Below are 14,580 nucleotides of genomic sequence, written 5' to 3'. Positions count from 1 at the left end.
GAAGAGGAGCATGTTGTCTCTAAAGAATAGCTTCAAGAATGAGTAGAACAACAACGATTTTCGCTATATTTGAGTCTTCAAAATCAATATAATTGAATATAATGAATAGAAAATTTTCATAGCAGTCCATAATGATTGCTCCAACTTATGTTGGACTTGGTTTACCGAAAGTTGAGTTTTCTTTGTTCACAATCAAGCATTAGAATTCCGGAGATATCCATAAAATCTCTCATTTATGATTTGAGATTTAGGTTGCATAAGATAAATCTCTTGAATATTTTTTACCAAGAAAGACATGGGTAGATCCACATTTGAGAAATGTTTCGGGAACCATTTGCCATCTATGAGACTTCTAAATTTGACAAGCAACTGCTTTGCGCAATCTTCGCCATTCGCACTTTGGGAAATGTACCTCATTATCTCTCATATTTGTTCTTGTTGTGCTATTCACCAAGTTTCCTTTCAATCTCCCCCGGCCCGTTATTCTATTAACAACATAGGGTGTTTTCGACCTTTAAAGTTTGTTAAAAAGAAGTACAATGTTTACGTATAATGAGGTAAAAGAATTTAAAAGAATTCAAGCAACAATATAACAATTTTACCTTCTTCGATGAGTATAAAATGTTGTTCTCTCTTTCCAGAGGCAAGCCGCCCACTCCATAGAAATGCTCAAATTCAAACTTGAGATTGAATGGATATAAAGGATAATATTCTCATTGTGTTGCTCAGATAAAACATCCATCCTTCCATTTTTCATGACCTCATTTTTCTCCATTATCGTACTGGAGATTGTATGACATGTAGTATAGTTTTAGTTAGTTCAGAAAAATATTTCACACATACTATGACTATAATACAAATAATTATACCAAGCATTTATAACATGATTCTTATATAACAATTGCAATGACCATTATCCTAGTTGTAATTTCTTAAATTCTAACTTCCAACATGAATAAATTTTTTTAGAAAATATAACAATAAATAGCATAACCACAAAGCATAGCTATTTTTAATTTCCACGGGAACTAGAAATACAAAAGTTTAAAATCTACATAAACCTTAAGAAAATAGAAAACATCAACTAGAGAAATAATTCAAAAGTGATAACACCATTTATGTATGGACAAGGATAATAATATCTTTCTATAGAGATAGTATCGGTCTGGTAGACTGACACCTGTAGGGTTTGATCTAATTATTCAGATATCAATCGATCATTAATCAAGTATATGAATGATATAGTCTCAAGTCTGTTGGGTCTTTGTTAGGTCCTGGTAAAATTGGGTATTGGTTACTTAAAAGTATTTGGGTCATATGGGGTTTGATCAACCCTAGCCTATCTTATCCTTGTTTATTTACGACCAACTAGGAATCAAAAGCTATTTTTTCATAAAGTTATAAAGAGAAATTCTAATGAGGAAGTTTTGTAACTATGAATAGCATTGGAATTGTGCGTCTCACTACTAAGTGTCATGCTTATACGTGTATTTTTTCTTAAGTTTAAGGGACATAGAATACTACACTTCCTATTACTAAGAGATGTTTCATACATCATATCTCACAATTTATATAAAAATCTTACATAAGAGAATTAGAGTCAAGGAAAATATTAAAGTAAGATCTAGGGAAAAAAACAACAAAGACATGGTAGTTTCTACATGTAATAAGAACATTGTCGTACATAAGTTGAAACATTGTATCATATCGATATATATTATCAATGAAATTTTTTCAAATGACAATTTATTTATAAGAATCAAAATAACTATGAGGCACCCACAACCAACATCTAATAGAATTCCTTATAAGTAGATGAAAAATAAGAACTAATCCAAAGATGATCAAGAAGGTGGAAACTCCAAGAACATAAAAGGATGGGGTAAAAAGAAGTTCTTGTAGTGGAAGAAAGTAAACTTTGAGCAAACTTGTAGGCATTCTAATTTACCTAGATGGACAAAAACAACACTACCATTAATTGGGATAACTTAACAATTCAATTGACAAATATATATATATATATATATACCTTATTAATAGACAAGAGTATTGGTTGGAGAAAAACAAGTCATTATACATGTAACATATGTCTAAAATAAGGGAAACTTACTTGGATGATATGCTGATATTCTAAAATGTAGGAGTATCCGGCAAGGATAGCAATTCCATGATTTTAGGAGAAATGAACTTTTGGAAGCACACAATATCTCCATTTCCAATATGTAATCTCAAGCAAAAAAATAATTATTAGAAAAAAAAATACCTATAATAAATTAATAGTATATCTGACATTGTTATTATAACATACCTCGCCAAACCTAAATGACAAATCCTTGTCGATGGGCTCGCATATAAGGTGAGGCTCATGACATATTTCCCAAATTGGGAAAATGCTTAAGTTCAAAAAATTATTGCTTTTATAAATGATTGTGTAGACTACTCAGTTAACAGTGCAATTAATCTCATATAAAAATCGAAGCAACCATCAACACAAAATAATAGACGGGCAATACATGTTTTCTGCTTGCATTGAATTTAGCATAATTGTATACAATATAAAGAATACTATAGAAAAACCTCATATAGTTCAATACTTTGATTTGCATCAAAACCAGCAAGTTCATTTAATTTGATCAAGATATGTGTCGGGTTAGTGAAGTGGTTTACAAAAAGTCTTCCCGCGTATCTACCAAAAGATGCAAATAAAATATTATTTAACTAATTTAAATTTGGTAAAGTTATTCCCAAACCAAGAAAAGAAATATAACAAAAGATTACCTAAGCTTTTCATTCTCGGGATCATAAATTTTGAAGAACAACAAAATATCATCGGTTGTAATAGAAGGGGGAGGCATAAGACATGAATCCTAATTAAGAATATAGAAACCAAATTAATTATGTGATGAAAAAGAAAGATCAGCTGTTTGTATTTGCAATGAATCATTACCGGTCCAATCTCCATCTCTTAGAATAACTTCAAGGGACCACGTATACCATATAAATCTTGTAAATCCCCTACCTACAATGATATTGTAAAGTTAAGAACGGCTACTATAGGAAAATAGAGGAAATTGCCATAGGTATATTATAAAATATTATTATAAAAATAATGTGGAAATAGTTTGCTATAAGACATAAAAGAATGATACAATACCCAAAATAATGAAGCATTAAATAGGTATAATTTATAAAATATTTTTTGTCTACAATTGAATTTTCTTAATAATTTGAGTATAAGTATAACTTCATTAGTTTGTAGATAAAAATAATATAAAAATGAATACCTTTGAAGTGCATAAAGGTTGCGTTTTGTTCTATCAGCCTCGGGTGACAAGTACTTCCCGTTACCTTTGTCCAAATCCAGTCGCATGGGAAACTCATAGCGGTCATTTATCTAGGCAGATCAACACAAATAGTTGAAATAGGAATAGGACAAAAAAGGCTTAATGGGACACCAAAATAAACTTTAGAAAGAAATCAACATAGTCATAAATTCATCATACCATAAGATTAAACAATCAATATTTTCAGTGTGATTCATTTTGGTTTTAAATAGCATTGTAATTAATGGATTCTTGGTGCTATGCTTATTTATTACAAATTTCACAATCCATATAAGATCAAACACCTTTTATTGTAAGCATTGCAATACAAACGATACGTAGCCTCAATAACTTCATGCCACAACAATGAATTTGACTCTCCACAAAATAAAATTGCCATTCTTAATTTCTAAGTGTCATGTCAATGGAAGTGTATGCATGCTCGTCATAATTTGGATGAACAATTAATGGCTTACCTTGACCATAAGCCCTTGCTCAATGTCATACTCAAATCTCTTCAAGTGCAATTGAAGCACAAGCAGGAAGTCCATAAATAAGATTCCTTTCCGAGCATCCTAAAGTATAAAGATCATCAAACCAATTTGCCGTTTAAGAAAATTATTAAATATATTGAATATAAGAAAAAGTTTAGCATGCCAAAAAATTCACGAAAAAACATCAAAATTCATAAGATTTTACTATAAAATGATCCAAATTAATAAATTAGAACTTAATACGTGTCAATACAATATATGAACACTTTATTGAATTGAACTACCCACCTGCAAACCAAAGTGACCAGCATGATATTTATTGTCGTTGTCCAAATTTTCAACTTCAATAAACTTATCAAGTGAAGCATAAACATCACAACAACCCTTCACATTGAGTTGAAGATCTGCCACATAGATTTTTTAAATTCAGAAATAAATAATCGATTGCGAGTGGTGAGATACATATTGCCAAAGAATGTAATATCTTATCAAATTAATAAAAAATACCATAAAATGACTCTGTTCTACTTGATGTGTAGTCGACATTGATGCATTCAATGAAATACTTATGGTGTCCTTCAAATAACTGTTTCAAAGCACCATCCACCGCCGGTCCCTATACCAGTAAAAAATGTATCAATAGAATATTATAAACATGTTCAAAGGCTTTTTGTCCAATTCAAATTATAATTTTTCTATTTTCTACGCACCGTCATAGATTCTTCAAGTGTTTCACATAGCAGACGATTCATTTCTTGCACGTCATGTTGTACAAAAGCATCACATTGATCCCAACCAAAGGATCTTGTTAGCTTCATTTGTTGCAACGCTACTCTCACTATATTGAAGATTATAAAATAATCTCTGGAGAGCTAGGGGAATGTTTTTCGTTGGCTCCTCGTTATGATTGGTAGGCATTTGATATACCACCTAACAAAAATCAAAACTATTAGTCTCATTTCTCAAATTTGAAATATATAAAGTGAGATGCATATATGACATATATACTTGCATTTGTTCTATGGAAGTAATAATTCACCTTTCAAAAATATGAAATATAATAAAATGTTTGCAAAAGGGAGTTCAAGTAGCATGTTGCTCCTTGGTTCTTTAATCCCACAAACTCAATTTCCTTCTTCTGAGAGTTTGGCCAACGTTTTGTCACTCCATAGCTTATTATCTCCACTTCGATAGAGCATGCATCACCAATTGTATATCCAAAGTATGCACCGCGAAATACTTCAAGCGGCATAAAACATGAAAATCCATCGTGACTTTCTTTGGCATTAAAATGATGGCATGATACTGCAATGTCAAAAGTTTTATCCATGAAATAATAATAATAATAATAATAATAATAATAATAATAATAATGTTGACTTTTGGATAAAGGATTCTTGGTCATGGTTTGATGCACGCTACACCTTCTTCAGTAAGGTGATTGAATATCCAAGGATAAATTGAGTTGTGGTACCTCTTTGGAAATTCAAACTTTTTTTGAATTGATTAAGAATGGTCAATTTGTATTCCACGTAAATGCTCCAACCAAATGGTAAAGAAGCAACATTGGCAACTTTTAGATACAATGATACATCTTTTGGATTTTTTGATCCAATTAGATCCACCCCAATATAAGACACACACGCCTTAATTATGCAGCCCACTTAAACCTTGGCCATGGCCGCGACCCACACCCGCTGACCCGTGACCCGCTTAGCCTGAACCGCTTACACATTCTTGCCCGCGACACGTACCCACTTACCTGACCGCGCCCGTGACCCGCTTAGGATCCGCGTCCCTTTGCTAAATGCGATCTGGACCATCCATTCTAGGTCTTTGATCTTAGCCGTCCATTCCTTTTGACTCTGAGTATATGTAGATAGAGAGAGAGGGTGCAGCCCTCATTCCTGTCTCACACTCTCTCACTCTAACTCACCCACTCTCACTCGGCCTCTCTGTTCATCATCTCTAGCGACTTTTTCCGGCGGTACTCGGCGGTGCCTTCCTCTTGTAACTTGTGGAGTTCCTGTGGCGCATTTTTTACCCCTTGTTTTGTTGTTCATAGCCGCAAAGGGCTCGTTCAACCTTTAGGCGTTTGTATTTTTTTTGTTTCGCCTTGTATGTTCTTGAGGGGGTTCGATTTGTGTGAGTCGTGTGAGTTTTGGGCCGGTTTCAAGTGTGTAGTCGCTAGTTAGGTGTTTTTGTGTGTCGATTTACTGTTTGAGTTGGTTAGGTGCTGAGCCTAACCAAAACTAGTTCAATATTTTGGTTGTTTACTTGATTTTGTTAATAAAACTTTAGATCCATTTATACTTTTATAATAACAAGTGGTATCAGAGCATTTTGGTGTATTTTTGTTTTCGAAATCGACTTTTTCTTTTCTGTTTTGAGGTTTTTCGGTTGTAAAACTTTAGATCTACAAAAGTATCTGGTTTAGTCGAACGTTTTTAAGTGTTTTGATCTTTTTCCTTGTAGATCTGTTGAATACCGGCCAAAATCTCACTCGATCGGTGCTTTCTAGCCTCGGTCGTGTGCGATTTGTGTTGATCGTGACTTAATCGCTACAAATCTGTGTAGTTTGGTTAAGTTTGAGTCTAGATTTGGTTAGTTTGTTACAAAACCGTTTTATTTTTTATAAACGAGTTTTATTTTCAAACCTTCTTTAAATAATAGGTGTAAATCGGGTTAGTTGCCTCTGTTTTGTAAAGTTTTGTTAAAGATCCTTGCGGATCTATAATTAGGGAGTCAAAATCTAAAAGATTTTTTTAAATCTTAAAATTTTGGTAAATATCTTTGAAGATCTTTGTATTTTCAAACTACATCTCGTTTGAAATCTTCAAAATCTTTAAGCCTTGCTTTGTTTGTGTTCGTTTTTGAGTCGGCATTGTGTAATATTCCATCTATTTCGGGGATTCTAACAGTTTGTTAGAAAAAAAACATATTTGTGTAGTTTTTGTTCTTTTTTTAAACTGTTTGGCTGACCCCTATTTTCTACAAAAAGAGAATAGGTTTGTTTTATGTATTTTTCCTACTATTTTGTAGGAATATAAAATTTTTGTTGCTGTGCTACAAGGGTAACCCCTTAACTCACATTGTTTACTATTTTTTGTTTTTTGAATTAATTTATGCATATAATTTTTGCACCTAAAAAAATAAATTGTAAAGGCTATTGTGAAACCAAGGTTACTAACCTCCGATCCTCACTTTGTGAGTGATTCTCGAGTACCTTGGTTGAATAGTCATGAATGTATGTTGTAATAGTTAGGTGATATATTTCTTTGATTGCCTAATTGCTTGCTATGATTATCTGTTGTGTGTGATAATCTGTGCTTGTTTGTTTCGAGTGATTTGCTTGCTATATATTCTGTTTATGTGTGAAAATTAAAATAAATAATTTTTTGAAATAAAAAACAGAATTGGTCTTTTGAAATCAAAATCTGTTTTTGTTAAAACAGCAAAAGGGCTGGTAACTCTAATTTTAATATTCTGCCTTTTGATGGGAAAATGGACTTTGCAATTTGGAAACAAAAAATGAGAAGTATTTTAGTCACTCAAAGAATAAATAGAGCAATTGAGCCGGATCATGTAGCTCAAGTTCCTCTAGAGAGGAGGGCTGAGTTAAATGAAATGAGTTACTCTATTATAATACTCAATTTAGCAGATCATGTAATTAGAAAAGTAGGTAAATAATAATCTGCTTTGGAATTATGGAACAAATTGGATGAACTATACACTTAAACTTCATTTCCTGGTAAGTTGTATTTGTTAGAAAAAAAATTAGTTTTAAACTTGATATGTCAAAATAAATTGATGAAAATCTGGACAAATTTTCAAAATTAATACAAGATATAAAACTTACTGGTGATAAAATTATTGATGATTATAGTGCTATAGTTTTGTTAAATGCTATACCTAACTCATACATGGATGTGAAATCTGCTATTAAATATGAGTGTGATTTTGTAACAGTAGATGTAGTCATTAATGGGTTAAAATCTAAAGAATTAGATTAACAAATTCATAAGTCCAAAAGGATGGAGTCATGTATACTAGAGGTATGTCTCCTTTTAGATCAAATAAAAAGGGTAATTCTGGAAATAGTAATAATAGTAATAAAAACCAGAATAATAGAAATAAATATAAATATAAAAGTAGAGGAAACAATAGATCTAGAACTCCAAATAAAGGGGGTAAAAGATGTTATAATTGTGGTGATCCTAATCATTTTATACGTGACTATCCTAAAAAGAAGAATAATAACACTATAAACAATAATAATAATTGTAGACAATAGCATGTTAATGAGTTAGCCAATGTGACATTACTTGATCGAAATTGTGGTGATGTGTTTACTGTTACCGTCAACTGTTTGAATGTGAATGTATGTATGAATGAATGACTTATTGATTCTAGATGCACTTATCATATAACTTTATTAAAATCAATTTTTTGTGAATACAAATCTTTAGAAAATTGCACTGTTTCCATGGTTGATAATAGTGTTTCTATTGTGCTTGGAATTGGTAGTGTAAATTTGAAATTTAACACTGGTTTTGTGCTAAAATTAAACAATGTGAGGCATGTTCCTGGTTTATCAAATAATCTGATATCTTGTGCTGCTTTATCAGATTTAGAATTAGAGGGAAAATGAGAAAATAATTGTATGAAAATTACTAAAGGATCTTTAGTTGTGTTTAAAGCTGTAAAACGTGATAATATGTACGTTACTTGTGTTGAACTAATTAATATGCCTGTAAATACAATAAATTCTGTTAAAGAGAATAGTAATTTGTGGCATAAGAGATTAGGACACTTAAGTAATAAAGGATTAGAAATTTTACATAAAAATGGATCTTTAGAAAATCTAAAACTCAATCCAGTGTCCTTTTGTGATAATTGTGTGTATGGTAAACACCATAGGGTCCAATTTCCCCATTCCCCTAGTGAAAAACGTAAATTATCTAAATTTGTGTTAGATTATTTACATGCTGATGTGTGGGGCCCAAAATATTTTTTATCCATTATTGATGATTTTTCTAGAAAAACATGGGTATTTCTTATGAAGAATAAAAATGATGTGTTTGATATTTTCAAAAATTGGAAAATTAGAATTGAAAATCAAACTAAAAAGAAAATTAAATATCTAAGAACCGATAATGGTTTAGAATTTTGCAATTCCTGGTTTGATGATTTTTGTCAAGAAAATGGTATAAATAGACATAGAACTGTCATCTACACACCGTAGTAGCATGGGGTGGCTGAGAGGATGAACCGGACTCTCTTGGAGAGAGTTCGAAGCCTTTGGGCTTCATCCGATTGGTCTAAAAAACTTTTGGGGGGAAGCTGTTATGACAGCAGCTTATATAGCCAATAGATCACCCTCAATTCCTTTGAATGGTGCTTGTCTTGAATTTAAGTGGACCGGTAGGAAAATAATGTTTTCAAATATTTGGGTGTTTGAGTGCTTTGCTTTTATATGTGTTACTAATGACAAATTAGACCCTAGAGCTGGAAAATGTATTTTCTTGGGTTATCCGGAAGGAGTTAAGGGTTATAGATTATGGTTAAGATCTAGGTCTGGTTTTAAAACTGTTTTTAGTAGAGATGTTTTCAATGAAAATGAGATGCCTTGTTGAAATATTGAAAAATCTATTTTGGATAAATTTGAAATTAATATTGAAAATCTAGACTCTAGTAATATTATTCCAAATGAGATAGAGTGTAATGTTGTTAGTATAGGTGAGGCCGAAAATATTGAAAATAGTGCTGAAATTCATGTAGAATCTGATGTGAGAGAGGAAAATGTTATTGAAAATGATAATAACATTTCTGAAAATAAAAATGAATCTGATTTTGATAATAATAGTCAAAATGAATCTGATTTTGATAATAGTAATCAAGATAAGTTAGAAAATTACCAATTCACTAGAGATAGGGGTAGGAGAATCTCTAGTTTGCCTACTAGGCTTGGTGATTTTGATTTGTCTTATTTGGCTTTTAGTGCATTTGAGAATTTAGATGGTAACAAACCTAAGACGTTTAGGGAGGCCATGAATCCTGAAAATAAAAACCAGTGTTTAAAAGCAATGAAATATGATAATAAAACTTGGTGTTTGGTTCTTAAACCTCCTAATTGTTCTATTGTTGATTGTAAATGGATTTATAAAGTTAAACAAGAAGATAATGGAATTAGGTCTAAGGCTAAATTGGTAGCTAAGGGTTTTACCCAAAAGGAATGAATAGATTATAATGAAATTTTTGCCCATGTTGTCAAGTTTACCACTGTTAGAGTCATGTTAGCTCTAGTTGTATTTTATGATTGGGAGTTGAAAACAATTGGATGTTAAAACAACCTTTTTTCATGGTGAATTAAATGAGAAGATTTATATGAAACAACCTGAAGGTTTTTTTGATAAAATCAAAATGAATCATGTTTGTTTGTTAAATAAATCTTTGTATGGTTTAAAGCAGTCACCTAGACAATGGAATATCAAATTTGATAATTGTATGAAAAATTTTGATTTTATTAAAAGAAAATTTGATTATTGTTTGTATTTTAAGACTGTTAAAAACCAACTTGTTTTTCTTCTCATTTATGTTGATGATATGTTGATTATTAGTCCATGTGTAAAGCTTATTGATCACGTGAGTAAGTGTTTATGTTATAATTTCGACATGAAACTATTGGGTGATGCCAAAGTGATTTTAGGCATGTGTATCACTAGGGATAGAAAAAATTCAAAATTGTTTTTGAATCAATCTACTTATATTTAGAAAATTCTTAAGAAGTTTTCTATGAGTGATGCTAAATCTGTTTCCGTTCCTATGGCTTCTAATTTTGTGTAAAGTAGGGATCAATGTCCCAAGTCAGAATCTGATTTTGAATATATGAAACATGTGTCATATTCTAATGCAATAGGTTCCATAATGTACTTAATGGTTAGCACTAGGAAAGATTTAGCTTATGCTATTAGTTGTTTAAGTAGGTATATGTGGAACCCTGGTTTAGAACATTGGCATGCATTGAAATGGGTTTTTAAATACTTAGTTGGTACAATATATGTTGGTCTTGTGTTTGGAAAACATATTGGAAATGTTAAATTAGAGGATTTTGTGCATTCAAATTATGCAAATGATCGAGATAGTAGGAAAAGTACAACTTCCTATGTTTTTACTTTGTGTGGAACTTGTAGATGTTGGAAATTTCAATTGCAACACATTGTAGCACTATCAACTACAGAATCTGAATATGTTGCAATAAGTGAAGCTTTAAAAGAAGCATTATGGTTAAAAGGATTAATCAGTGAATTAGGTTATTTACAATATGTTGTTACTGTTTTTTCGGATAGTCAGTCAGGAATCCAATTATGTAAAAACCCTGTATTCATGATAGAACCAAACATATTGACGTGTGTTTTCAATTCATATGTGATATTGTATCTAAAGGAATAATAAAATTAGAAAAGATTCATTCCGAGTATAATCCATCTGATATGGGTACTAAGGTTTTACCTGCAAACAAATTTTTATCTTGTATAAAATACATATATTGTGATACATTTGATTACCGATGTACTACTTAGAGTAGTAGGTAGGCTAAGTTAATGTTTTTGACTAACATTGTGTTTTTTTGTGCAAGTAAATATATGGGCGATGATGTACCCCAACCACTTGAATAAAAAATCAGGTGGAGGATTCGTTGGATTTTTTGATCCAATTAGATCCACCCCAATATCGGACACACACATCGTAATTATACAGCCCACTTAAACCTTGGCCCTGGCTGCGACCCACACCTGCCGACCCGTGACCCACTTAGCCTGAACCGCTTACACACTATTGGCCACGACCCGTACGCACTTACCGGACCCGTGCCCGTGACCCGCTTAGGATCCGCGTCCCTTTGGTAGACGCGATCTGGACCATCTATTGTAGGTCTTTGATCTTGGCCGTCCATTCCTTTTGACCCTGAGTATATATAGATAGAGAGAGAGGGCGCAACCCTCATTCCTATCTCACACTCTCTCGCTCTAACTCACCCACTCTTTAGCCTCTCTCTCTCGACCTCTTTGTTCATCATCTCCGGTGACTTTTTTTTCTGGCGGTTCACGGCGGTTATCATAGGCGCCTTCCTTCTATAACTTGTGGAGTTCATGTGGCGCATTTCTTACCCCATGTTTTGTTGTTCGTAGCCGCAAAGGGCTCGTTCAACCTTTAGGCATTTGTATTTGTTTTGTTTCGCCTTGTATGTTCTTGATGGGGTTCAATTTGTGTGAGTCGTGTAAGTTTCGGGCCGATTTCAAGTGTGTAGTCGCTAGTTAGGTGTTTTTGTGTGTCGATTTACTGTTTGAGTTGGTAGGGGCTGAGCCTAACCAAAACTAGTTCAATATTTTGGTTGTTTACTTTATTTCATTAATAAAACTTTAAATCCGTTTATACTTTTATAATTACAACATCATTATCACCTTTCCCCGTTCGTAGAATCAAGATCCGCCTAACAAGCAAGTATAGAGTAAATTATCGAAATTTTCCATTTAATATTATGATGGAAACCATAAAGCAACACATAAATTCATCAAATAGAGAGATTACTAATTAGAATCACCTAGTACGTACACACAAGAGTGCACCACCTTAGGACTCAATTTAGAGATATTTTCATGCCTCCAAATAAACTTGCCGTACATAGGATACGTTGCTATTTCTTCTTCAAAAACTTCTAGTGAATGTGGCAAAAACAAGAACAAAATGAGAAATGAAGAAAAATTTCAAAAAATAGATACACATTATAATGTTTAAATATTTACATTACTAGTTCTACAAGCATATGTATTATATGGCAAAACTTGATTGATTTTAGTTATTATTAGAAAAAAAAAAAAAAAAACTATGTTACTTATTGTCATATTTTTCATCAAAACCCGAAAAGAAAACAATCTAATGCTAATTCGGATACCCAACCCGAAAGAAGAATTTTCAAAATTTGAAAAAACAATCCTGAAAATATAAAAAACGTCAATTCAAGGCCCTAAATGACCTCGAATGGCAAAAATGTCGGACATCATTGCCCCAAGGAGTTCGATTTTGTTTGTTGTTTCAAATATTCATACAAAATTTGTCCGATACCAAATCAAGACACAGAAAGATGAAAAAGTTGGCAACTTAGATTTTTGTACTAAACAACCCAACACCCACACCCCCACCTTCGCCCGTCCACACCATTCATTTTACCTTCGAACGGCTGAGGTGTTTCGCCGGATCGACGTGAAGTGCTCCCAATTCCTTTTCTTGCTGCCATATATTTAGAAATACACATATTACATATCAGAAAAGTCGCAAAAATTGACACAACTAAATACGCATCTACACATAAAACTTACATTCCTCAGGTTTATGATAGGCACAATGTTGCGGTTGCCGGAATCCATTGCAGTTAGAAATCGGAATGCAAATGCAAATAGAGCTCTTTAAGAATGCAATCTGATGGCGCGAGATTTACAAGAATACTCGACGACTAGGATTTTAAAGCTCGGGGGATGGGTTTATGAAACTGAAACTTAAATGCGTGACGACGATTGTCCTAAAAAAAATTCTAGTTGGATTTGACATATGCGTTACTAACTTTTATATATTTATATAAATATATTATATATTTATAAAAAAAACACTATTTTCTCTCATAAAATAGAACGTTGAATTCACAACATATTGTTTAAACAAAAATTGAAAACCAAAATCCGAAGCTTCCATCAAGTAATTAAACAAATTATATCATATCTTTTTTTTCTTTTCTTTTCTTTTTTTTTTTTTTTGTTTATATTGGCTAATTTATCTTAGTATTATTTGTAATATTTTAGAATGGTATGAATATTGCTTCTATTATTTGAAGGATATATCAAATTATTTTATTTATATTATTGTAATAAATTAGTTTAAAATCTCTTAAATATAAGTGATGGTTTGTTTGGTTTTGATTGAAATTTATTTTTTTATTTGAATTTTATTTTAAATAATATTTTTGATATAATATTTTATAAAATAAAATAATATATTTTAATTGAAAACTATTCTAATTGGACAATAGGGTTTATGGTTTGAAATAAAAAATCAAAGACACACCTACCTTTTAAATTTACAATTATTAATTAATATAGTAAATATTTTTACATTATTAAAATTTATAATGGAGTTACCTTTAAAATAATTACTTTTAAATTAATTGAAATAATATAAATGAAAGAGATGTGGTTGTTGAAATTACCTAATTCTGTACACATGAAATAAAAATTAATTGTTTGGATATCGAACTAATATGTCAGAAAAAGAAAATTAATAAATATATATTTTAAGTATTTATGTGCGTGTTTACGCTTGAAGTTTGGACTTTGGTTATAGTTTTAGTTTTGAAAACTAAAATTTTAAATTGTAATAGTTATTTGATGTAATATAAATATATATTAATGTGATACATTGAATGTAAAATTAAATTTTAATGCAATATGATAATTGAAAATTAGATGTTTGATTTAATTTTTGAGAAATTTTCAATATATTTGTTACGTATGAAATTTAGAATTAGGTTAAAAAGCCCAAGGAGAAAGAAAAAATGGGCCTGGCAATAGAGTTGATTGAACTGGCTGAAGGACACCGCGGGGAACTCAAGGAAAATAGGTTTATTTCTAAGGAAAATACAGGTCGGGAGGTCCTCAGGTCGGGAGGTCCTCAAGACGGAAAGTCATTAGGACGGAAAGTCCGCAAGTCGG

At 31.7% G+C, this 14,580-nt stretch overlaps 1 pseudogene; it reads right to left on the bottom strand.

Moving 5' to 3' along the window:
- Positions 1-3,015: 3,015 nt before the first annotated feature.
- LOC127239162 (ubiquitin C-terminal hydrolase 12-like) lies at positions 3,016-5,880 on the bottom strand (annotated as a pseudogene).
- Positions 5,881-14,580: the final 8,700 nt, after the last annotated feature.

Source organism: Andrographis paniculata, unplaced genomic scaffold (assembly GCF_009805555.1).
Source record: "Andrographis paniculata isolate CXL003 unplaced genomic scaffold, ASM980555v1 Contig77END, whole genome shotgun sequence".
Classification (NCBI taxonomy): Eukaryota; Viridiplantae; Streptophyta; class Magnoliopsida; order Lamiales; family Acanthaceae; genus Andrographis; species Andrographis paniculata.
This window is presented reverse-complemented; position numbering and strand designations above follow the sequence as displayed.